General features: G+C 43.1%; 1 protein-coding gene across 1 annotated transcript in view; it reads left to right on the forward strand.

Moving 5' to 3' along the window:
- Positions 1 to 24621, forward strand: part of LOC145411671 (putative fatty acyl-CoA reductase CG5065) — a 125780-nt gene that overhangs the window by 32066 nt on the left and 69093 nt on the right. The window lies entirely within an intron of this gene.

Genomic DNA, 24621 nt, shown 5'->3' on the forward strand with positions numbered 1-24621 from the left:
GAGAGAGAGAGAGAGAGAGAGAGAGAACAAAGTGAGGAAGGGGGGGGGGTTGCTTTGTACTAAAATCAGGCCAAGTGAGCAATTAAATGACGAGGCAGTTAGGTGAATTAAGACTGACCAGAGGATATGTCGATATACCCATTTTGACGTATACGTGTCTTTGAAATTGGTCCTAGCAAATATTTATGATAGTAGGGAAGGGGTCTGGCAGCGCCTCCCGGACACCCTTAAGCTCGCGGTCCTCTTCAAGAAATCCGGGAGGTGTTGCTGATGACCCCCCCCCCCTCATTATCAAAATCCTGGTTACGCCATCAGTTCGGGAAAACCTAATAATTGAGAGTGAAAGGGAAGGGTGAGAGGTGGTGAGTGTGGGAGGATGGACCAGTGTGAGAGTGAAAGGGAGAAATGGGAGTAAACGAAACGCAAGTATTTCCGTAGGTAATCCCAGAGTGGAGCCGGAAGTGTGGGAAGAAAATATTTAAGGAGTGAAAGGGGAGGAGAGTGAAGGATACGAGGAACTGGAGAGAGTGATGGAAGGAGGAAGAGAGGAGTGTTGACGTAAGAGGGAAGAGGAGAATCCAAGGAGAAAATTGAAAGGAAGAGAGTTGGGAGGGAGAGGGGAGGCGTGACGTAGGAGGAAAAGAGAGAGAGAGAGAGAGAGAAGTAGGAGGTTAAAAGGTAAAATAAAGCAAAAAACGTTGAGGATGGCGTTGAGAAGGAAGGAATGAAATGGTGAAAAAAAAAGAAAGAAATTATACCGACATATATGAAAAGAAAGGATGAAGGAGGAATAAAATTAAATAAAGGAGGTGAGACAAAAGTGAGAAAAGGTATGTAAAACCTAGAGGAGAAGGAGCAAAAGAAAGGAGAATATGAGAAGAGGAAGTAAACCGTGAAAGAGGAGGTTGTTGAACGAAAAAGTCGGGTGTGAAGAGGAAATTGAACAGTGGATAAGACAATGAAATTAGATGTGTGAGGGAGAGGAGGAACTGAGTGAATGAAAAGAGAGAGAGAGAGAGAGAGAGAGGTGGTGTGGGAGAGAAGAGCAGGAGGGAGGAAAATGAAAGTCAGGTGTGAAAAGGAAGGGAAAAGTGTGAATTTGGCAGGGAGAAGTGCGATAAGGAAAAGTGAGAAGGAAAATAAGAGGAAGCAGTGTGTAGATGAGAAGGAAGAAATAAAGAAAGAGGTGAGCAAAAAGAACACGGCAGCAAGAGAGAGAGAATATGAAAAGGAGGCGAATGCAAAGGGGAAAAAAAATATGGCTAAGGAGGGGGAAGAGAAGACTGGGAACGCGGGAGGGGTGGGGTGGAGGGTGATCAGAAAGAAGTTGTCCATCAAAAAGTGCTCGGCAGAAAATCGAACGACTATTTGTAAGCGTTGTCAGTCTCTCTCTCAGAAGGTAGAATACACGGTCACTTTTTGTCAGTGTTGAAATTCCAGATCAAGTAGCAATATATGATCACTTTCTGTCAGCGTTGAAATTTCTATCAAAGGAGAAAATACGTCTTAGCGTTGAAATTCCCTGTCAAAAAGCAGGAAATATAACCACTTCCTATAAGCGTTGAAATTCCATTTGAAAAAGTAGTATATGGGATCACTTTGTCAGCGTCAAAATTAATGAAAAAAATGTAGAATGTATGAAGGTTCTTGTAAAAAATAAAAATATGACTACTTTCTGTTAGCATTGAAATTCCCAAAAATATTCTTCCATCTCCATGTGTGTGCCATTGATCTTGACCTTTGACCTTGCCTGTTGACTTAGTTTTCTCAGTGTTTACGCTTCTTGAGATGGTATTTAAGGTTAGTGTGTTGAACGTCAAGGATTATGTGACCTCTCTCTCTCTCTCTCTCTCTCTCTCTCTCTCTCTCTCTCTCTCTCTCTCTCTCTCTCGTTTCCTTCTTTTACTTTCTTTCCATCCTTCCCTCATTGTCTTTCTACGTTATATTTTCCGAGCTGTCATACCTCTCCATTCTCTTTTCCTCCTCCTCCTCTTCATTTTCCTCTCTCTCTTATCATCCTTTCCTTCTCCTTTTGTTCCTCCTCCTCCTCCTCCTCATCATCATCATCATCATCATCATCTTTGTCATATCCTCTCCCTCCTCTTTCTCCTCCACATTCCCATTCTCCTCCCCCCTCTCCCCTCCCTCCCCCTCCCCCTCCCTCTCCCCCTCCCCCTCCCTGAACTTTCGCTGGCTTGTTTGTGAATGGCGCACATAAACCCACAGCCGTGTGAGTGGCCAGATCTACACACGTACACACAGTCACACATGCACAGTTGCACACGCACACACATCCGCACGCGTAGGCTGCACGTCTACTTAGCTGATTGATAATAATAATAGTAATAATAATAATAATAATATCGTTATCATCATCGTCATCATCATCAGCTTTCTCAGTACGGTGACATCTGTACTTTATTCTTTCTACTACCCGGCGAGCATAGATAGACACATAGATAGATAGATAATGACAGTCTTTCTCCCTCCAGACTATGTTATTCAGCTTTAGGGCCTTTTCTTATTGAAGGAGTTGAGGCCACTATGATACTGTATGTCAGTGTCAGTAACCACAATTATCTCCCATTCCCACCACAGCTGCCAACATTCCCACCACAATCACCACATTTCTCACCACAATTACCAACATTACCTTGTTATCTTTCTCGCCACAACTAGCCTGCCACAATTACCTCTCACCCTGTTTCCCACATCACCTGTCAACTTTATCCTCATTCCTACCAACATTACTTTTTCAGTCACAGTCGCCACATCATACTGCCATACTGATCTACCAGAATTATATTTCACCACAGTTGGCCAGTTACGCATTACTTTTTCCACTCTAATTTCTACACCACACTACCAACATTACTACCACAGTTCGTTAATATGACTACCAACATTACCTCTCCAACCACAACACTAAACTGCCAACATTATTTATTTACCACAGTTTGCATACCAGACTACCAACCACAATTCCCTAATTATACAACCAGCGTTACCTCTCCTACCACATTTCCAACACTAAACTACCAACATTACTTTCCTACCACAGTTTGCATACCAGACTGCCAACATTACTCTTCCTACCACAGTTCCCACGGTACGCTATCACAGTTGCTTTACCACCGTCATAGGTTCAAGTTTTTGCTACCAACATTGCTACCACAACTGCCAGTATAACGTAGGGCAGCATTACAACTACCAGCATCACAGGGGCTTCTTCTGCAACTACCATCATTACTACCACAACTAGCAGCATAAACATTATTACCACAACTGCCAATATCATAACCAGCATCAGAAAGGCCTCTACCACAACTAAGAATATTGCTACCACAGCTGACATCACACAAGCTTCTACCTCAACTACCAGCATTACTGCCACATCTACCAACATTACCACCACATCTACCAACATTTTCACCACCACTACCAACATCTACCAACATTACTACCTATATTACTGCCAGAACTTACAGCATTACTTCCTCAGCAACCAACATCACTTTCACAGCCACCAACACCATCACATTTACCAACATTACTCCGTCTGCCAACATTACTACCACAACTACCAACATCAACAGCTGACTGGACCCCTCCCATCCCTCCCTCACCGACCACCACTTTCACTACCTCAGCTACGACCACTAGCACCACTACTGCCACGACAGCCACCACATCCACCACCACAGCTACGACTGCTACTACTTCTGCAACCATTATTACTATTTTTGTTACTACTACTACTACTACCACTACTACTTCTATTGCTATCACTACTACAACACGTCCCTGCTGAAACCACAACCTACCACCATGCCACCATTACAGTCACTAACCCTGTTACCATAACTTCATTCACTCACCACCACCACCACCACCATCACTACCACAGTCACAGTCTCTACCACAACTAATACCACCATTCACTTTCAATACCGTCACCACTACTCTCATCGCTACCACAACTACCACCATCACCACAACTACCATTATCTCTACCGCCAATTTGATTTTTGCTAATTGACTCCTAGACGGTCATTAAGGCAGATAATTATTATTATTATTATTATTTTTTCAAAGTGACAGTCTTGCCCTAGAATAAAACCCACAACTGTTGATGTTACTTCCAGGTTTCTAATTTTACTGCTGGATGAACAGGGGCAAGAGTTTCAGTAGCTTGTGGTCTCGTTTCAGTAGGTTGTAGATTGTGAGTTCGTTTCAGTAGCTTATAGACTATGACCTCGTTTCAATAGAGTGCGACCCTTTTTCAGTGGGTTGTAGTCTCGTTTCAGTAAATTACGACCTCGTTTCAGTAGTCTGTGGCCTTATTTCAGCAGGTTATGCTTTCGTTTCAGTTGATTATGGCCTCGTTTCAGTAGATTATGACTTCCAGTAGCCGTTTTTTTTTTTTTTTTTTTTTTTTTTTTTTTTTTTAAGGCTGTGGCATGGTTTCAGTTTTGACTTGGTTTCAGCAGGTTATTTTCGCCGTTTCAGTTGATCGTGTCCACTTTTCAGCTGACTGGGATCTTGTTTCAGTTGATTAGGGTCTCACTTCACCTGAATGGGATGTCGGTTCATTGGGATTTTTATTAATTTACATCAGCTGGAATATTGTGTTTTTCTGGAGTTTTATTTTTTTCATCAAATAGTCTTGCTTCTTTCATCAGATTGGTAGATTAATTTTAGCATTTCATGGTCTCTCTCTCTCTCTCTCTCTCTCTCTCTCTCTCTCTCTCTCTCTCTCTCTCTCTCTCTCTCTTTCTCTCTTTGTGGTTTGTTTTTTAGAGCTCGTGATACATGAGTTGTTTCAGCAAATGGAGATACTGTTTCAGCACGTGGATTTCTGATTGTATGAGGTGATTTTGTTTCACCTCTTAATTTCATCAGCTTCAGGCCCTGTATCACGTCTCATACCTGATTTCAGCAATTGAGCCCTTTTTTCAGCAGGTAAAATTTTGTGTGGGGCTTTATTTCAGCAGCTGACTTCAGCAGCTTGAGGCCTTACTTCAGCAGGGTATCTCAAAAGGTGGATTCTTGATAGGTGTTGGAGGTCAAATTTCAGCAGTTAATTTCGGCGTTGTATTTCAGCAAGTGGAATCCTGACAGGTAAACGAACGATTGACCTTGAGTGCACCGCGTCTTCTGCGACCTTCCGCGCTTGCCGGAGGACTGGTGTGGTGTTCTGGTTAACAAAAAGAAAAAAAAAAAATCAGTTTAGGCCTCATTTCACGTGGGTAGCCCTAACATAAATTGGCCCGTCTAGACACACGCACCCTTGTTCGGAAGCACAGTGTGGAGTTTATTGTTTTACCCTTTTTTCGACTTTTATTTTTATCTCTCTCACCAGCCCACGATGCCCCATTTCAGACTTCCTGCTTAAATTAATTACTAAAACATTATACATCTACTTGTCTTGGGTACTACTGGGTTTGTTAATTCAGAGAGCAAGATTTATTTTTTTTTTTTCACACTCAGTACGATCATGGTCATTTTACTTTGGTCTTTTAATTCTCGGATTATTTTGGTCTGCTGAGGAAATAGATCTAGTGTTGAGGTCATTCAAAAGTCATGACATACAATCGTCATTAATTATTTCGGTGCAGTAAGTGTTGTTTTGTTTTGTTTTGTTTTGTTTTGTTTTGTTTTTTGGCTCTCTTGGCCCCGAACTGCTTGTGTGTGTGTGTGTGTGTTTCTTAGTATTGCCTGTAGTGCTTGTAATTCTGTCATCTGCTGCTGTATAGATTTGTTTACGTACTGTATATTTATTTCTGTTATTATCTGTTTTATAATGATCTGGTGAAGCCCTGTTTTAAGGTCTGTGTTTAACCATTTCACCCCCACGATTTCCCTAATCTGAACCGAGGCATCTATTGTTATATATAAAAAGTACCTAAATTTATCCATCAGAACCTGTGCTAGGAATTCCCTCAGCTTAGAGAGAGAGAGAGAGAGAGAGAGATAACCAAATAAATCGTCTGCTGAATAAATTAACCAAGAATGTGTACAGCAGGGATAGGACTAATGTGAGCTGTAGAGAGGAATGAGGAAGTGTTGGAGTCGTAAACCCATTCCAAATGTTGATTGGGAGGACCACTGTGGGAAGCAAAAAGAAAAAAAAAAATGGGGGGTAGCGTCCTTTAGGGTGTCTTTATATCCCTCTCTCTCTCTCTCTCTCTCTCTCTCTCTCTCTCTCTCTCTCTCTCTCTGTACATTTTCCCTCGTTTCTGTCTCTTAATTCAGTCTCTTTAAGCTGTACTCTCTCTCTTTCATGACCTTTCTTTCTTCAAGTCTTCTTTTTTTTCTACAGTTTTACATTTTCCATGTTTCTTCCGATCTTCATTTATTTATTCATTCATTCATTCGTTCATTATTCTTACTTTATATCTGTGTGTCTTTCTTTCTATTCACACAAGGCATTTATTACATTCTTACTCACCCTGATCTCTCATCCCATGTCTACCAACCGCGTCATGTTTATCTGCTGCACTAACAATCTGTCCATATATAGCATCCCTTCGCCAGCCTGTGAAACCCAAGCAGTATATATCTAACAGTACAGCCAGTAGTGTGTCGGAATACGGATGCAGCAGGAAGTGAAGGGATGATGGGGATGGCTGGAAGAAGATGGGGAACTGCGCAGGGGAAATTGACATGCTAAAGGTTACTGGTAAATTATATCTCGGGGTGACTCTCTCTTCAGGGGAGGGGGAGAGGTGGGTGTGGAATGGAGGAGGAGTGGTATAGGAGTGAGTGTGATGTAGGGGAGAGTTTATGTGTATGGTGGAATATGAGTGTGTGTGTGTGTGTTCATGTGTGGGTGTGATGGTGGTTTTGGTATTGGGAAGAGTCTGTATTTGTAGGTGTTTTAATTGGAGGTGTATGTGGCAATAAATGTGACGTTAGAATGTTGACGTAGGTGTGAATGTGGTGTAAGGAGGCGGATGTGTTGATGTGACGCGATTCTGAAGTGAGTGTGATTTTTCGGAAAAGGGTTTACGTATGTGTCACTATTTTGTAAGACGTTGAATGTGTGTGTGTGTGTGTGTGTGTGTGTGTGTGTGTGTGTGTGTGTGTGTTTAAGTAGTTGCAAACAAGTATGAAAGTAGTGTTCGTAAGTGAGTCAGGTGTGTGTTTGTGTTGTGTAAGAAGTTGATTGTAAATATTAGAATGCGGTTCCCGTGTGTGTGTGTGTGTGTGTGTGTGAGAGAGAGAGAGAGAGAGAATTATGGTGCAACTAAAGACGAAGGAAATGGTTGTACCTTTGTGTTAAACTTTGATGCCATAATATTTGACGTGTGTTAATGTTTAACTCAAGACCTCGAGAGCCTTCTTAATAGCAAATAAAACTCAAGCCAGAGTATAAAATATACTATACCCTCTTCATCTTAACTTGGCCTAGATTTTCATTCTTTTGTAGCTTATTTCACATTACCTAGTGACACAAAAGGACAATACTTCAGCTCTACCTTCGTTCCCTAGCACTCCTTCGTGACTAGTAACATATTCTAGCGTTAATCTCTTGTTATACCTCAGCATTCAAGATGGAAAGAGTACAATTGTAGGCCAGGTTAGAGTAAAATGTGTATATTAATTCGTCAGCTGGGTTTAAGGATCAGTGAAGTGGGAATAGATATGAATTTGGTTTCGAGATGTGGGTGTTAATGTGAATGTTGAATTGAGTGTATTTGTAATGTGGAATGGTAAATTTGGTTGTGGTGAAGAAAAGTGGGTGTGGGTGTGAGAGTGTGGTTGTAGGTTAGTGTACTGTAGGATAGGGAGAATGGTGTGGGAGTGTGTTGTAGAAAGGTGTGTGTGGTTGTCGATGGATGTGGTGTAGGACAAGGAAAACAGTGTGAGTTTGCGTAGATGAATGGGTGAGAATTGTATAAGGCTGAAAACTGCTCTGTAGGTGCAGTATGGGGAGTGGTGTTGTTGAGTACAGGCAGGTATGTGTAGATGTATACTAGTAAAGGTGTAGGTGTGTAGAAACAGGTGAGAGTAAGTGTAGTCCAAGGAGGGTGTAGGTATGTGAAGACAGGTGGGCTTAGGTAGTTATGAATTCAGAATAAGGAAAAGTGATTCTTGTGCTCTAAGTTGGGACATTATTTTGGTGTTGTAATAGCCACTTGGTTTTGTGTGTCTGGAGGAGATGGAATTTGTGAAAGATGGATAATACAGATTTAGTGTGTGTGGGAGGGGGGATGTTTTCAGTACGACTGGCAAGGTGTGGTTACGTACTCTTATATGTTTAGTGAAGCAGGTTTTGTGCGTGCGTGTGTGTGTGTGTGTGTGTGTGTGTGTGTGTGTGTGTGTGTGTGTTCAGGAATACCGGCTAAGACTGGCTAGGTGTGGGTACAAATTATTCAGTTAGGCAGGTTTTGTGTGTGTGTGTGTGTGTGTGTGTGTGTGTGTGTGTGTGTGTGTGTGTGTGTATGTAGAGTGATGACTGTTCTTATTGACTTTAACTCCTCCCTTCCTGAGTACCTCAAACACCATCCCGGATTTAAATAGCCTTTTTTTTCTCTCTCCATTTGGGCCCTTGCAGCCACCCTTCCTCCATCCGTTCCTTCCCCTTCTCTCCTCCCCCTCTTCCCCTCCCTTCTTCTTCATCCCCTCTTTAGTCCCTATTTCCATGTCAACGTTACCTATCCCCTCATTTCATACTTCCCCTTTCTTTCACTTTCCTTTCCCTTCTTTACCCTCCTCCCTTTCTCTCCCTTACCCCATCCTTCCCCTTCTCATCCTTTTCCGTACCAGCGTCTCCTTTACTTTTTCTGTACCTCCTTCGCACCCTTTCCTTATACTCCTCCCCCTCCCATCCTTCTGCTTCTCCATCACTTTACTCCTTTCCCCTTCTCATCCTACCCACCTCTGTCCCCATCATTATCTTTCCTCGCCCCTTCCTAAGCTCCTTCCCTCCACTCCTTCCTTCTCTTTCTCCTCGCCTTCTCTTCCGTAATTCCTTTTCCAAACTCCCTTACCCTCTTTCTCCCTCCTCTCCCCTTCCTTTCCTTCTTCCCTCCGCTCCCTTAGTCTCTCCTCTCCCTCCCGCTCCCTTCCCCACCTTTCCCGCCACCACCACGAAGTAGTGTTAGGTCAGGGACTAAAAATTGCTGGTGGAACAAAGAAACAAGGTCGGGATGGTAGGTCATGTTGAACCAGGTCAAGGGCATTGTGTTGACCCAGTGGTACGGAGGCACCAGGTGGGAAAAAATAGAAATATGAAAGAGAAAAGACGAGCTACCGGAACAAGTCTGCCTAACTTAACTTCTGTATCATGTTGCTGTGCCTTTTGTGTGTGTGTGTGTGTGTGTGTGTGTGTGTGTGTGTGTGTGTGTATAAATTATGTTGTCTTGCGTACGTGTCTGGATTTGTCAAAGCATGTGTGTGTGTGTGTGTGTGTGTGTGTGTGTGTGTGTGTGTGTGTGTGTGTGTGTGTGTGTGCGCATATTTCCTAAAGTGTTCACATTTATTCACGTATACCGTACATAAAAGCAGTGTGAGTACCGCATTCTTTGGTACAATGGTTTGCCTGCTTTAAACCGGTTTCGTTGCACGATGGTATGGTTTTCCCCGCTCCTTCACCTCGGCCTATGCATCGTCACTACATATCACCACACATCACCACATATCTCCCACGCCACTACAACCACACCCACACCACACCACCTCAACCACACCCGCACTCCATCACACCTACATGTGCACCATCACAACTCAACACCCACGCCAACAACACCACTAAAACCAGCTCCACCCCCCCACTACACCACCCCTACCCCCACACCACAATCAGTGTACTCTCTGCTGCCTCCACATCCCCCAGTACCACACCACGTCCACATCAGTATTCCAACATGATCATTGCAGCAACACTGTCATCACTACAGCCACCACAGTAATTTCATCAAGCCGCCACCACACCACACATATCACTCCTCCATTCCATCACCATTTCACCCCATCACCACAGCACCAAGAGTAAGGTAGATAAATAAATGGGTAGACAGTATAGGGTTAATGGAAAAGTAGATAGGTGGGCAGGTGTGTTGATAAGTCGATAATTTGGCAACACAGACCACAGCAAAATTACAAACAAGTTACAAGAGACAATTACACGTTCCATAATCAGGCTAATGGAATCCTGTGAAATGACATCTTATAACAGCAAAACCCTCCTTTCCCAGCACATCATGAGAGGCAACAAAACACTGCAAAAATAACGTAAGAATCAGGTTAAACAGTGGTAGCAAGGCCAGTGTTGGAATTACATGTTTTGCAGTTTTGCTTGAAGGTTAGACATTACTGGGTCTTGTCACGTCATTACTTTTTACAAACTATTTTTCCCAGACTTCTGTTGTCATGTGGTAATTTGTACTCTGTATTTGGCTCCTTCTAAAAAAAAACATACCTGTCACACACTTAAACACAGCAGGTAACAAGAACAGCAGGTTAATATATGTAACTATACCGAAACGAAAAACATAAGTAATGAGGTAACAGGTGGCCAGTTTGTGTTAAGAGATTCGCAGACCTCAAGTGGAGACAGTCTGGGTTATAGATTTGCAGCCCACAGGTAGAATAAAAAGATGTGACAGACAGAACAAAGTGGAGAAATGAAGTTAACAAATTATTTGAGACTGGAGGAACCATCTTAGCAGGCAATTAGTTTATGTGTAAAAAAAAATGAGAGCGAGAGAGAGAGAGAGAGAGAGAGAGAGACCTTCGGCATGCAGTAGACAGGCTAGATTGATGATGATGATGAATTTGACCTTAACAAAGGAACATCATCATCATCCCAACCCTCTTTCTCTTAATTTCAAATGTTTGGGAAGGAAACGGATAAAGAAACATAAAAAATAAAAAATAAACTTTCGACCGAGTGCCCTATGAACTAGCCATGCATCCATTCATTAGACCTTAAGGCTGTGCAAGTCCCAACTCCATCCCAAAGACTACCATTCACACAGTTTTTATTTTATTATTATTATTATTTTTTTTTTTTGGGGGGGAGGGGGTCTGTGCCAAGTGTAAGGTAATCCATTCATTCTGTCCCTTCTTTTGTTTGACACCAACAGTATAGAGACGTCTTTTGTTACTGTATTCTTACATTATACAGAGAGTTTCAGTTTAGGGAAGATTTCTCGTACTGTAAGGGTTAATGACTATACCGTATCTAATCCTTCGAACTCGAGAAATTCGCCAGAGAGAGAGAGAGAGAGAGAGAGAGAGAGAGAGAGAGATTGTAAAAAGGTAATTAATGATACAACCCCTTTCTTGTGTAGCTTCTTACAAACCAGTACTTCATTCATTCATTTACTTTTTTAATTTTTATTATATTTTATTATCTTTTTTTTTTCTCTGACATCTGCAACTTGCTTTCTCATACCACCACTAATAATAATTTAGCCATCTTCTTGACCTTTTCTCACACTCAGAGTAGATCATCAGTGTAATTGGTGTTATCTCAGCAGACAACCTCGTTATACTCATAGGTCAGTAGGTCTGTATTATCTGCATTACGTATGTGTGCTATTCATCTGTATGATTTCTTGCCAGTATATTTTTTTCTCTTTTTGTCACCCCACAAAGTCGCTTATATTTTTTATTTAGTTGACAATATGATCAGTGTGCACACATTTCCACCTTTGAGAGAGAGAGAGAGAGAGAGAGAGAGAGAGAGAGAGAGAGGTGGGGGGAGGAGGAGGAGTAGGGTGATGGTGTAACCAAAAGGTGTGAGTAGCCTACCTAGGCCTGGGTGGCAGCGTCAGCTTGTTATGAGTGAAAGGGGAGGCCGTTACCCGCCCCCTCCCTTCCGCTCCCCTCCCCTGCCCTCCCTAATCCCTTCTCCTCCTCCTCCTCCTTCCCCTCCCCTCTTCTGTGCTCCCCATTCCCTTCTCCTCCTCCTCCTTTCTCCCCTTCTCTGTCGTTCCCTTTCCATTCTCTTCATCTCTTACCTTCCATTTCCTCCTGTCCCCTTGCTCCTCTTCCTACCCAGCTCCCCTTCCACCTCCTCGTTCCCTCTTGCCCCTCATCCTTCTCTCCCCATCCCGTTTTCCCTTCCACTCTTCAATAAATCCCTCTCCCTCCCTCTTACCTTCCGTTCCTTCTCGCTGTCCTCCCTTCTCGCTTCTTCCTCTTCCTCCTCCCCCGTCAATTTCCAACTGTTCTCTCCCTTCTTTCCTCAGCTCCTCCCTATCCTTCCCCCATTCTTCTTCCTTTCCTCTCCCTCCTCTCCTCGATTCTCCCTTCGCCCTCCCTTATCTCAACCCTTCCTGGACGTTCTGGTTTGTGTGTATATGTGTCACTGTAGAGAAAATTGGGCCGACCACTCTCACTTCCCCGTCTGGTGTGTGTGTTTGTGTGTGTGTGTGTGTGTGTGTGTGTGTGTGTGTTTTAATGTATTTGACTTTGGCCATAAGCTAGATAATCTTCATGTAAGGTTGCATGATTCAAAATATTCAGGGGTAGGTGACAGGCCAACGCTCCTGGTGGAATTAAAATGCTCAAAACAAGAAAAAAAAAAGTGACGGCCTCTTAGGAATTCGGATTCACGCGTATCTCTTGATCACGAGATATAAATAGTTTGTAAAAAAAAACACAGGGATGAAGTGTCAAGGATTAAGCTATTGTGGTTTGGTATTAACATTGTGGGTTGTGGTGTGAATCTGTCGAGGAATGGATGTGGTATGAGAGTGATGTTGTGGTGTTAATGGTGGTGTTGTGGTGTGAGAATGATGGATGTTGTACTAGCTAAGAGTGATGAAGATGTGGTGATGCGGTATTATTGATGGATGTGTGGTATTAGAGCGTTTGTGATGTGGTATTGATGTGGTGTCTTTGTAACATAAATGTGGTAGTGGTGTGATATTAGTGTGGTAGGATGGGAATATGGTAAAAGTGGTGGTGTGAAGCAAGTGTGGTATTATTGTGGTATATTTGTAGTGGTGGTGTTACTGTGGTGTGGTATAAGTATGTGTGTGGTGTAGTGTTAGTGTAATAGGCTTGATGGAGAGGTGGTAGGAGTGGTGAAGGTGTGGTACTAAGTGTGGTGGAGAGGTGGTAGGAGTGGTGTAGGTGTGGTACTAAGTGTGGTAAAGAAGTGGTAGGAGTGGTGTAGGTGTGGTACTAAGTGTGGTGGAGAGGTGGTAGGAGTGGTGTAGGTGTGGTACTAAGTGTGGTGAAGTGGTAGGAGTGGTGTAGGTGTGGTACTCAGTGTGGTGGAGAGGTGGTATGATTGTGGTACGAGAATTGTGGAGGCAGCCTCAAGGAAGGGAGGGAGGAATGACTAAGGTGAAGAGAACCTTGAACCTTGTTGCTTCCTTTCTCTCTCTCTCTCTCTCTCTCTCTCTCTCGTATTCTTCTCTTTGTTAAGCATTCGTCATCGATCTTCATTTCATCCTTCCATCCATGTAGTCTTCCAACCTTTTTTTTTTTTTTTTTTTTTTAACACTAATTTTTCCGCATTCCCTTCATTCATCCAGATATCCATTATTTTCTCCCTCCTCCTCCTCCTCCTCCTCCTCCTCACGTAACTTCTACCTGTGTGTGTGTGTACTAAATGTCGTCAGTGGAGAATTAAGGGAAGAATTTATGGATGTCTTTACGCTATCATTGGTGGGAGGAACTGAAGTATTTACTCTTGTCTGTCTGTTCACCTGTTTGTCTGCAAGATATCTAATAGCTGGCATTAGCAAGGATGATCGAAGAAAAAAGAAAAAAAGGGAGGAGAAGGGGGAATGTTGGCCTGTCCTACAATCCTTGCCTTCACACACACAAAAAAATCATTACACTAAATAAGGGGTTTACTACCGCTGGAAATATTACGGAAAGAAATTTATCTGTATGTACCTTCATGGCACTTCTAATTATGGTGTTTTAATCCCTATTAGTCCAATGGCTGTGTAGAAACGTCTGTATTTGCATAGTTTATTTTCATGCTTTCTCAAACACATTTCCTCTTTGTACCATTCCATCCTGCTTCACCAGTTCACTTCAGACGTGGACAGTTGTTCCTTGGGCACTTACTTGGCACTCTTTTTCATTTTGGGGTTGGAGATTCTGGCATATTAAACGATTTCATTGGAACAACGCACAAATCATACCGGCATAAAATTTAGTGAAATGTAGTGACACGAATCCATAGAACGCCCCAAGGTGATGAGGGATGGGAACAAGCACCATTTTGAGAGCAAAGTGTTTTATGTAGAACATCCTGCATTTTCATTTTGTCTCCAGGTAGTTTTATTTACTTTTGGAATGACGTCTAACTGAAGGGGTGAGGTAGAGCTATTTACTGTGTAGCCATCGTTACTCCTTCATTTCTTAAGTTTTTCCTAAGTTAAATGAAGTCGTGTGGCAGCAGAAGGAATTGGAGAAAAAAGTATTGCGATTGAAGGAATTAAAATGCACTACACAATACAACAGACTCCTATTTTTAGTACAAACGTCATAGATTCACGAACGTACCTGAGGTATGCACTCTTTGAATTGCTTTTGTAATGTAGTTTCTAATTATCCACTTAGTATATTTTTAGCAAAGTAATTGCATACTCTCTGAAATGCTTTTGTAATGCAGTTTCTTCATATGCATTTAGTTCATTTTTAGCAAAGTAATTACAGGCAAAACTAACAAATGATGATACGGTGTGTTCCTTCCCGCAGTTGCACAAGTATAATGAAGACTTTAACCCCCATTTTATGACAGGTCTCCCCTAAGCATTATAATGACGTCGGGTGATGCAAGAATATAATTAGATATAAGTCATCTCACTGGTAAGAGAAGTGGATATTATTTTTATTTTTTTCACGAGTGAGGTGTCCGTAATGTAAATCGAATCGTTTGGTGGCTAAAAAAAAAAAGGTTATTTATGATTGGTCCTAAATGTAAACAGAATTAGTTGACAGTAACGATGCAGCAGAAATAAAATAAAAATAAAAAACGAAGGAAAGGGGGGAAAAAAAAGTCCTCTTGCTAAAGGGATTAATTTTCGTGGAAGAGAAGTGGTGAAGTAATATATGAAGAACAGATAAAGTAAGGGAAGTTAAAATCCGTGTTTCCCCTCCGTCGATGTTGTCTGGTAATTATTAATAAGATTTTTTTTTTACACGTTTACTGCTAGAGATCACCCCTAACCTTAATACAGCACCGAATTATAAAAGAAGTAGTTTCAATAATATTATTCACGAAAGAAATAGGAATACAATAAGCGAGAGCAAAATCCGTGTCTCTACCTCCCTCGCCGCCGTCTGTTAGGTAAGAATAAGAGATATTAATTTTTATTTTTATTTTTACTACGAGAGATCTCCCGCAGTTTGAATAAAGCACAGAAAAGTTTATATTATTCGCGAAAGAAAAATGAATACAAGCGAGAGCAAAAATCCATGTCTCCACCTCCTCCCTACCCTCTGTTAGTAAAGAAGAGATTTATTTCTTATTATTTTTACCACGAGAGATTTCCCATAATTTGACTGAAGCACGAAGGTTTATTTTATTACTGACGAAAGAAAAATAAATAAAGGTGAGAGTAAAACCCGTGTCTCCACCTCCTCCCGTCGCCGTCGTCTGGGAGTCGTGAATAAGAAGGTTGTAATGAGTCATAATTACAACCTTGGTAAGTGTCGCCTTCCTGTTGATACACTCCGAAACGACCTTGGTAATGGTTACATGTACGATTGTCGCCTTTAATTACGGTGCTGTTGATGTAATGGGTTGGTGACGACTGTGCTGGATGCTGGTTGGTGCTTGGAATGTGGCAATGGGATAGGTCTTGGATGATGATGATGGAAGTAATGATGGTGAGGTAATATATAGTGACTCAGCCCTGCATAATTTTGTTAGCGGTTGGCCAATATTAGCGGGGTAGGATGATGATGATGATGATGATGATGTCGAATGTGTGTTTTTGTGTCATCAGTGAAATGTATTAATGTGATGTATAATGATGATGATGATTGTCTGCCTCTACGTTCCCTTCCTACAGTTGTCATTTTAATTAAGATGGTGGTGATGTAGTGTGTCCTGCACCACACAAAATGTTAGTGCTTCTCTGGAAGGTATGGGTGGGAATAGGGTTAGGGTGACGATGATGATGGTGATAGTGTTGCTGAATGTGCGCTTATGTGTGTGGGCAGGTTCTGTAACCAGTGAGTTGTTACGGTTTTGGAAACGTGTCCTTGTAACAGATAATTATATAATGATGGAGCGTATTATGGCTGTACCTTAGCAGTGTTGATGTTTTTGTGGGATGTGTTATCCGGGAAAGTGTTTTGTGATGATGATGATGAGGATGAGTTAGTGGGAAATAATGTCATGATGATGGCGGTGGTGAAGTCTGGCTGTATGTAGTATATTAGTGGGAAATAATGGAAATGTGATGGTGGTGGTGGTGATGATGAAGTCTTTTTGTGTGGGGTGTATTAGTGGGAAGTAAAGGTAATGTGATGATGATGAAGCCTGCTTGTATGGAGTGTATTAGTGGGATATTGGGTTATGATAATGACGATGATGATGTGAAATGTTATCTGCGGTCTTTGGGAATTGTGGAAACATCACTGTACTTAAATTCAGTTATATTAATGGAGTTTTTTTTTTTTTTTTCATTTCACAATAAGGAAGTCACGTAAGTTAAACAATAATGTCTTGCAGTAACAGATATTTTGTTGAAAGTAGTCTATTAAAGCAATTAGGAAGAGACCGGGTGTAGAAAATTACAAAATGTTGCAATTTATTTTGTTTTATATTATTTTTAGCAGGTGTTAAATGCAGTAGAGCAGTTGCAGAAAGCGTGAAGGGAGGTGTGGAATGCAGTTAGGTAGGACAGTAATGGCAGACAGTTTTAGAAAGCTTGAATGCATTTATGGGACCCGGTAAGATGAGGCAGATGTGGAATGCAATCGTGGAGAGTTTTAATGCGGTTGTGGAAAGCAGTTCGGTTGAGTAGTTGTGGAGGACAGAGCAGGTGTAGAGATGTGCATAACAGATGTGGGTGTGGGAAGGTAGAGGCGTAGGCTGGGTAAGTGTGGAACAGGTTTGGATGGTGCAGGTACTGGTGTATGTTGTGCATATGTCAGGGATGCGTAACTGTAATTGTAGGGAAGGAATGTAGATGTGGTGTGTCAGGGGAGGTGTAGTGTAGATGTACAGGAGTGTATTTCCGGGATAGTTGTTGGGAAGGTATGTGGTTGGTGGAATATGGGTGTGGTGTAGGTGTGGGGAAAGTATGGTGCTGTTTGGATCAGGTGTGTAGATGTGGTGTGGTGAGAGAGGTGTAGTGCAGGTGTTTTTATTTGAAATAGTTGCGGGGGGAGATGTGTGACAGGTGGGATGTGGGTTTGGTGAGGTGTAATGCAGTTTTGGGGAAATGTGTGTGGTTGGTGGGTGCAGATGTGATGTGGTGGGGGTGTGGTATAGATATAATGTATTTGTGGGAAGGGCTTGTGGTTGGAGTGCCTAGATGTGACACTTGTATGGGAAGGTATATTGCCGTTAGGGGTGTAGATGTGGTGTAAATATGTGGTAGTGGAGGCTGCTTCGGTGTAGTTGCGGGACAAGTTTGGGGGAGGTATGTGGTTGTAGGTGTTTAGTGAGACAGGTGTGGTGTAGGTATGTGGCTGGTGCGTTCTAAGTATAGTTAGGTGTGGTGTAAGGGTGGCGTTTGTGGATGAGGTGTTAGGAAGGTCTGGTGTAGGTAAGTAAGGCAGGTATGGATCAGAATAAGGCATATGTAGAAAGGTGTAAAGCAGGTGTGTGAAATCTGATAGGTGTAGACAGGTGTATAATGATCGAGGAAAGTATGGGAAAGGTGTGGATAAGGTGACTGAAAGGTATATGGCAGGTATGGTTGTCTCCCACCCTACCCTTGACCCAAAACACGTCTGCATTGATGTGAAGAATGAATTGGCAGAAGACACCACAAAGGAGGGAGACGAGGAGAGGGAGGAGGAGGGGGCTTGGAGGGTGCGAGGAGAGAGGGAAAGGAAGGAAGAAAAGGAGGGGAGAAAGGAGAGAGGAGAGGGAAAAGACGGGAGGTGAAGGGAGAGAGCGAAAGCAGGGAAATTGAAAGGAGAGGGAAGGGAAGTAAGGGAATGGAGAGGGAAGGGAAAGAAGGTGAAGGAAGAGGGAAGGGAGGGGAGGTGAAGGAAGGAGGAAGGGAGGGGAGGTGAAGGAAGGAGGAAGAGAGAGAGAGAGAGAGAGAGATTGTAGAAGGAGGAATGGAAAAGATATAGGAGGGGAAAACGGGGGTGGGGGGAGGAGGGGGGAGGGTTAGAGGGCGTAAGGAGAGAAGGCAGCGAGTGGGAAAATGAGGGAAAAAGGGAGGGGAGGGAAAGTAAATAGTCAGCGATTCGGGGAAGGAAAAGGAAGGAAGGGGATTTAACACAAGTATTTTTCTGAATACCTCTTTTTCCTTTCCTCTCCTTTCCTTTCCTCTCCTCTCCTTTCCTTTCCTTTCCTTTCCTTTCCTTTCCTGTCCTCTCCTCTCCTCTCCTCTCCTCTCTTCTCTTCTCTTCTCTTCTCTTCTCTCCTCTCCCCTTCCTTCCTCGGATATTTTACTGCGCCGAGACTAACAGCCTACCTCACCTCCTGGTCATTCTCCGTCCCCACTCCCGCCAGACCTATCCCATCTCTTCCTCTTCCTCCTCTCCCCTCCTTCTACCCTCTCTCAGTTTTCGTACTCAGTTTTCCTCCTCCTCTTCCTTCTTGTTTGTTTCGTAATTAGAGTCGGGAGAAAATTGTGAAGATGTAAAGTGGAAAGGGAATTATATTTTGGACATTTATCTTGTATGTAGATGATGATGATGATGATGATGATGATGAAAATAATGGTAGTGATGATGATGTTGAAATGGGTGATGATGCTAGAGAAGGAGGTGATGTGATGATGATGATGATGATGCTAATGAGGATGATTATTTCCTCACATTATCCATTCCCTCTTCTGTTTCTTTGCTTTCCCGAACCATCTTTTCTTCATTCCCCTTCCTCATTGTCCCCCCCGCTCTCCCTCTCCTCCCTCCCAGTGCTAAAAATTATCACTTCTTGATTGTACTGCAGTGTTTGCTTCCCCCCCCCCCGTCTCTCTCTCTCTCTCTCTCTCTCTCTCCACCCTGTTCCCAGAAATATGTTCGCGCACACGTTCTTTTATCCCTCTCTTCGTTCTCTTCCTCCTCTCTCTTCCCATTTTTTTTTCTTGTCTTCATCTCATCACTGTTCCTTTCCTCTACTCCCTTGTCTCCCTTTCTCCTCTACCCCTGCCTCCCCATCCATGCCCTTTCTTCCTTTTCAATTGCCTTCTCCCTATCTCCACCCCTCCTACCCTCCTTCCCACCCTCCCTTCTTCCTACCCTCCTTCCCTTCTTCCCTCCCTCCTACCCTCCTTCCCTCCCTCCCTCGTCCCTTTTTCCCCCACCCTCTCTCCCTGCACTTCTAGCCCTGTCTCTCAACCTTTCCCCTCTGTCTCCCTAGTTATCTTCCTCCTGTCCCCACTTTCTCATTTCCCCCCTCCCCATCCCATGCCCTTCCCCTCTGCATTCTCAGTTGCCGTCTCCTTACCTCCCCTGCCCCCTCTCACAATTTCCCTTCTGTCCCTCACCTTCATCCTTCCTACTTGCAGTTTCATTACCTCACCTGACCTCTCTCTCTCTCTCTCTCTCTCTCTCTCTCTCTCTCTCTCTCCCCCTGTCCCCTCTTTCACCCTTAGTCTGCCTATCCCTTCCACTCCCTCCCCTCTCCCATCCACTCCCCTCCCCTCTCCCTCACCTCCATTTCCTCTCTCTCTCATCTCTCCCCGTCCACTCCTTCGCGACGTCCTTGTAAAATATTCCTAACCAGTTCCGCGGTTTTTATGGGAGAAGTATTTAAGGAAACACGGGGTTGAGTGAGCGAAAGGAGGAGGGAAGAGGGAGGGAGGGAGGAAGGAGAGGAGAGGCAAGAAGGGAGGGAGGGAAGAGAGGTGAGTGGCCGGAGACAGGAGATGAATGAAGTGAGGAGTAGGGAAGATGAAAGATGCGTGGATAGACGGAGACAGGCGAGTGAGAAGGGAAGAAGGGAGAGACAAAGAATGGAGAGGGAGGATAGGGAGACAAGGAAGAAAGGAGGAGAGGTGAGTGGCCGAGGACAGCAAGGGAATGGAGACAAGGGAGGAGAGGAGATTAGAGATTGGGCTCTAAGTGAGTGGGAAAGAGACAGGAGGAGAGTGAAGAGAGAGGAGGGGAGAAAGTGAGGGGGTAGGAAAGGGAGATAAGAGAGAATGAGAGAGAAGAGGCAGAGGTAAGTGGGTGGAAACAGAAGAGCTATGAGAAGAGACGAGGAGTGCAAAAAGGAGAGATTCTTTGAGAGATGTTTGTGGGAAGATTGACTGAAGAAGTGAATGAAGCTAAACAAGGATTTTTTGTGAATAGGAGAGACCACAGTCATAGAACAAGGACGGGAATAATCAAGAGAGGAAAAGGGAAAATGGGCGATTGAAGGAACAGCGTTTAGAGGAGATAAGAAAAAGAGAGGAAAAAAAAAATTGTATTGATAATTACAGTAGTATGGGGAGGCAGAAGCAAGGATGAAATTTTATAAAGTTAGGCACGAGAATCACTTGGGAGTTACATTGAGAGCTCGTGCCTTCTGGGCCTGGCAAGGTGATCCACCAGATTATTCACTGAAAACTTGCTCCATGACCATTAAAGTGCAGGGTAAATGAGGAGAGAGGGAGAGAGAGAGAGAGAGAGAGAGAGAGAGAGAACATGGAACTAAGATAGGAGGAAAGGGGTTCTGTGGTTAAAGGGAAAGTGGTTATCCTCAACTGTATTTTGAATGGGTAATGGGATTAGTAAGGAGAGAGAGAGAGATTGAACAAGATCAAAGAAATTAATAAATCAGGCAGAGTATTCAAAATTCTTATATTATACCTATATTTATCTACGCCCGCATCTACTGTATATCAGTATCTGTCTGTGTGTATATCTGTCTAGATAAATAGATAGGTATACTTGATAGATGGATAGATGAATAGGCCATAATTTCTTAGCCCTTTAGTGATATCTGTTAGAAGTGTTAGGTTTCATTGTGTTAGAGGGAGGAGGAGGGAGAGGAGAAAGGAGCAGAGGTCAGCAACAGCTGGAAGAAGGCAGCAGATGGCAAAGGGGTGGAGGAAACGGTGGAGGGATCAATGGAAGGTGGAGGGAAGGTGGAAGGGTCGGTGGTAGGTGAAGAGAAGGTGGAGAGGTAGACGATAAGAAGAATGGGAGGAGAAAGGATAAGGAAGTGATGGAGGGGTGGTGAAGATATAGGGAATGGGTGAAGGAAAGGTGAAGGAATAAAGAAAAGGTGGGGGTTAGGTGGAGGGGCCGATAAAAGAATAGAAGGAAGGTAAATGGAGAGACCCTTCTTCGTGTGAGAGGTAGAGAGAATGTAGAGAGATAAGTAAGGGATGGAGAGAAGGTGGAGAGACAAGCGAGATGTGTGGAAATGAGTGACAGGTGGAGGAAAACCAGCAGGTGTTGTCAGTCACGGCACAGTTACCCTCATCTCTCTCGGTGTCCAGCCTACATGTGTACCTTTGTGGCGTGGCTGTGTAAACCTTTGTGCTGTGGTCATGTGTGTCTCAGGTGCCATATTTTTAGACAGTCATGTGTGAGTTTGTGGGGTGGTCGTAGCTGCTTTTGTGGAGTGGTCATGGGTACCTGTGTAGGATGGCTGTGTGTGTGTGTGTGTGTGTGTGTGTGTGTGTGTGTGTGTTTGTGTGTGTGCCATATTTTTAGATAATCATGTGTGTGTTTTGGGGCAGTCACGTGTAAGTTAGTGATGTACTCATGTTTATTGAAAGTCAGATAGAATGGTGTAGCTGAACTGTGTCGCATTTACCCTTTGATTGTCAGCATTTCCCCTGTACCAAATTAAAGAATTTTATTGACCAGAATGAAATACCTAAGCCTGATGAATACAGTGAATTGCAAAGGCTAGACGAGGTCGGGTCTAATCTTTTGACTTGCTGAATGAAATCTTCCAGCGTTAACCAGAATGTCATGCTCAGTTTTGACAGTAGATGAAAAGGGTTTAGCCAGGTGAGGTTAAGTTAAATTAGGCCGGGTCAGGTGTGGGTAGGTGCTGAATTTTATTAATCGTATTTAATGTGATGTATACTGGTGTGGTGTGACGGGTTGGCGGTGTGACTGATTGTTATGGTAAATGTATCTACAACCTCCAACCGTCACCTTACATCTACACCCTTATCCTACTTCTTCATCTTAACTTATCCCTCCACCTCTAACCTACCCTGCCACTCCATCCCACCTTTACACTGGTCCCTACACCCTTACCATACCGGTAGATTTGAGGGTGGATTTGACTAGTAATCAAGGGAGGTTCATTTCTATCTCATAATGCTTATCGAATGTCATGTTAATATTTCTTGTGCTAGTGACCCAGTTCCGTCAGGTGTATACAGGCTGACCCCCATCCCACTACACCTCCCGCAGCCTTCCCCCTAAGTGTATCTGTGTACCTTAAACATGATATTTTCTCTGTGTTCTCAGTTTCCATCACTTTCCATCTGTTTACTCGTTCATGCATCGCTGTTCCACTTTCGCTAATTTCTCCTAATACGGCTTGCTCATCCTCCCTTTCCCCCTCCCCCTTCCCCCTTCCCTTTCCATTCACGTCGTCACCCCTTCCCGTTCCCCTGTCTCCCTCCCTCCCTTTCCCCTTCCTCTTTCCCTTCCCATCCCATCACTTTTCTTTCCCTTCCCGTCAGTTTTCCTTTTCTGTTTTCCTTATCATCTTTCATTTCTTTCCAGTCATCCTTTTCGTTCCTTGTAATTTTCCCTCTTCCTTTCTTTTAGTCCTCTTCCCATCCATTCATGTCTTCCTCTCCCATCACTTTTCCTTTCATTCCCATTAATTTCACTTTTTCTGTGTTTTTCCCATTCCTTGTCTTTCCAATCACTTTTCCATCCCCCATTCTTTTCTTCCATCACCTTTCCTTCATCCTTCTCTTTCCATCTTGCTTCTTCCCTACGTCTTTTCTTCCCGTTTAAATATTTTTCTCCTCTTCCCATCGCTCTTCCTTTCCTCTCTCTTCCTCTCTTTCTTCGTGAAATAAATCGTCCGTGGGTAGCAAGAATTAAAATCAAAATGGCGAACTGTCAAACTAAATCGTCCGTAGGTAGGAAGAATCAAAATCAAAATGACGAACTGAGAATCAAAAGAAATCGTCCGTTCGTAGCAAGAATAAAAACCAAAATGGCGAACTGACAAAATAAATCGTCCGAAGCTAAGAAGAAACTCAAAATGGCAGAGTCAAAATAAATCGTCCGTAGGTAACACGAATGAACGGGTAATCGTGCCGACGTAATGAAGGGGTTGATAAAGCTGAGAGCGAAGGTGTGAGCGCAGACCCACAATTTTCGTCAGTCATTTTTCGTAACAGCTGTGAGTATTTGATTTAGCCTGCCTCTTCAGCCCGAGGACGTATTTGGATAATTTTGTTTTTCTTGCTGACCCGGATGATTTTATTGAGTTGGAGAGAGAGAGAGAGAGAGACCAGTTTTTTAAAATTCTTGCTAATTCTGGACTGTTGTTTCAGCTGAGAGGGTTTTCGAACTGGAGGGGTTTCAAAGAGCATTCAACTGATCTTTTTTTTTTATATTATTCCTTCTATCCAGACGATTTTATTAAGCTTTGGAGGGAATTTTCGAACTGGAGGGGTTAGGTATATGGCTTCAGGTGACCTATTTATTCTTATATTTTTACTTCCAGACGATTTTTAGCTTAGCGGAGACTTTTGGGCTGGAGGGGTTAATTATAAGGCTCATGTGACCTATTTACTATTCTTGCTTCAGACGGTTTTATTCAACTTAGGGTATATTTTTGCAGCTGGAGGGGTCTGATATAGCCTACATTAACCCCTTTAACAGGATGAGTTTTTTATTTATTTATTTACTTATTTTTGTTTTAAGGAAGCAGGAATTAGGTATAAAATTGCTTCCTTGGACTGACTTTAAAGAACAAGATATTATTCTCTAGTTTTTCGTTTTCTTTTATTTTCTCCCTCTTTGTGTAGTTTTATTTATTTATTTATTTATTTATTTTGCTAGTTTTGGCCTCCTGGGTGATTATCCGACCAAACATATGCGCTCTACATCTCTATCATCTTATGTAGGTATTTTTGTGAAGGTGTGGGTGTGTAATTGCTATACACTAAGATATGAGGGCAATGTGGTATAAATGTGTGTGTGTGTTGAAATGTGTGTATGTGTGTGTGTGTTGAAATGTGTGTGTGTGTGTGTGTGTTGAAATGTGTGTGTGTGTGTGTGTGTTGAAATGTGTGTGTGTGTGTGTGTGTGTGTGTGTGTGTGTGTGTGTGTGTGTGTGTGTGTGTGTGTGTGTGTGTGAGAGAAAGAGAGAGAGCGCGCTTCTACTGCTCCAAGCATGTTCTGTAGTGGAAAAAGAGGGTTTGGATGATGATGGTGATGGTGGTGGTGATAATGGCGACGATGATGAACGCCCTTCCGGACGATTTTGTTCAGCTGAAGCTGATTTTTGAACCGGAGGTGTTACATAGCCTTCATAAACCCCATCAGTACTAGAGGAGTCTCCTAAGCTGAGTAAATATA

Source organism: Coenobita brevimanus, chromosome 90 (genome assembly GCF_032717465.1).
Source record: "Coenobita brevimanus isolate Jiangsu-jjx chromosome 90, ASM3271746v2, whole genome shotgun sequence".
NCBI lineage: Eukaryota > Metazoa > Arthropoda > Malacostraca > Decapoda > Coenobitidae > Coenobita > Coenobita brevimanus.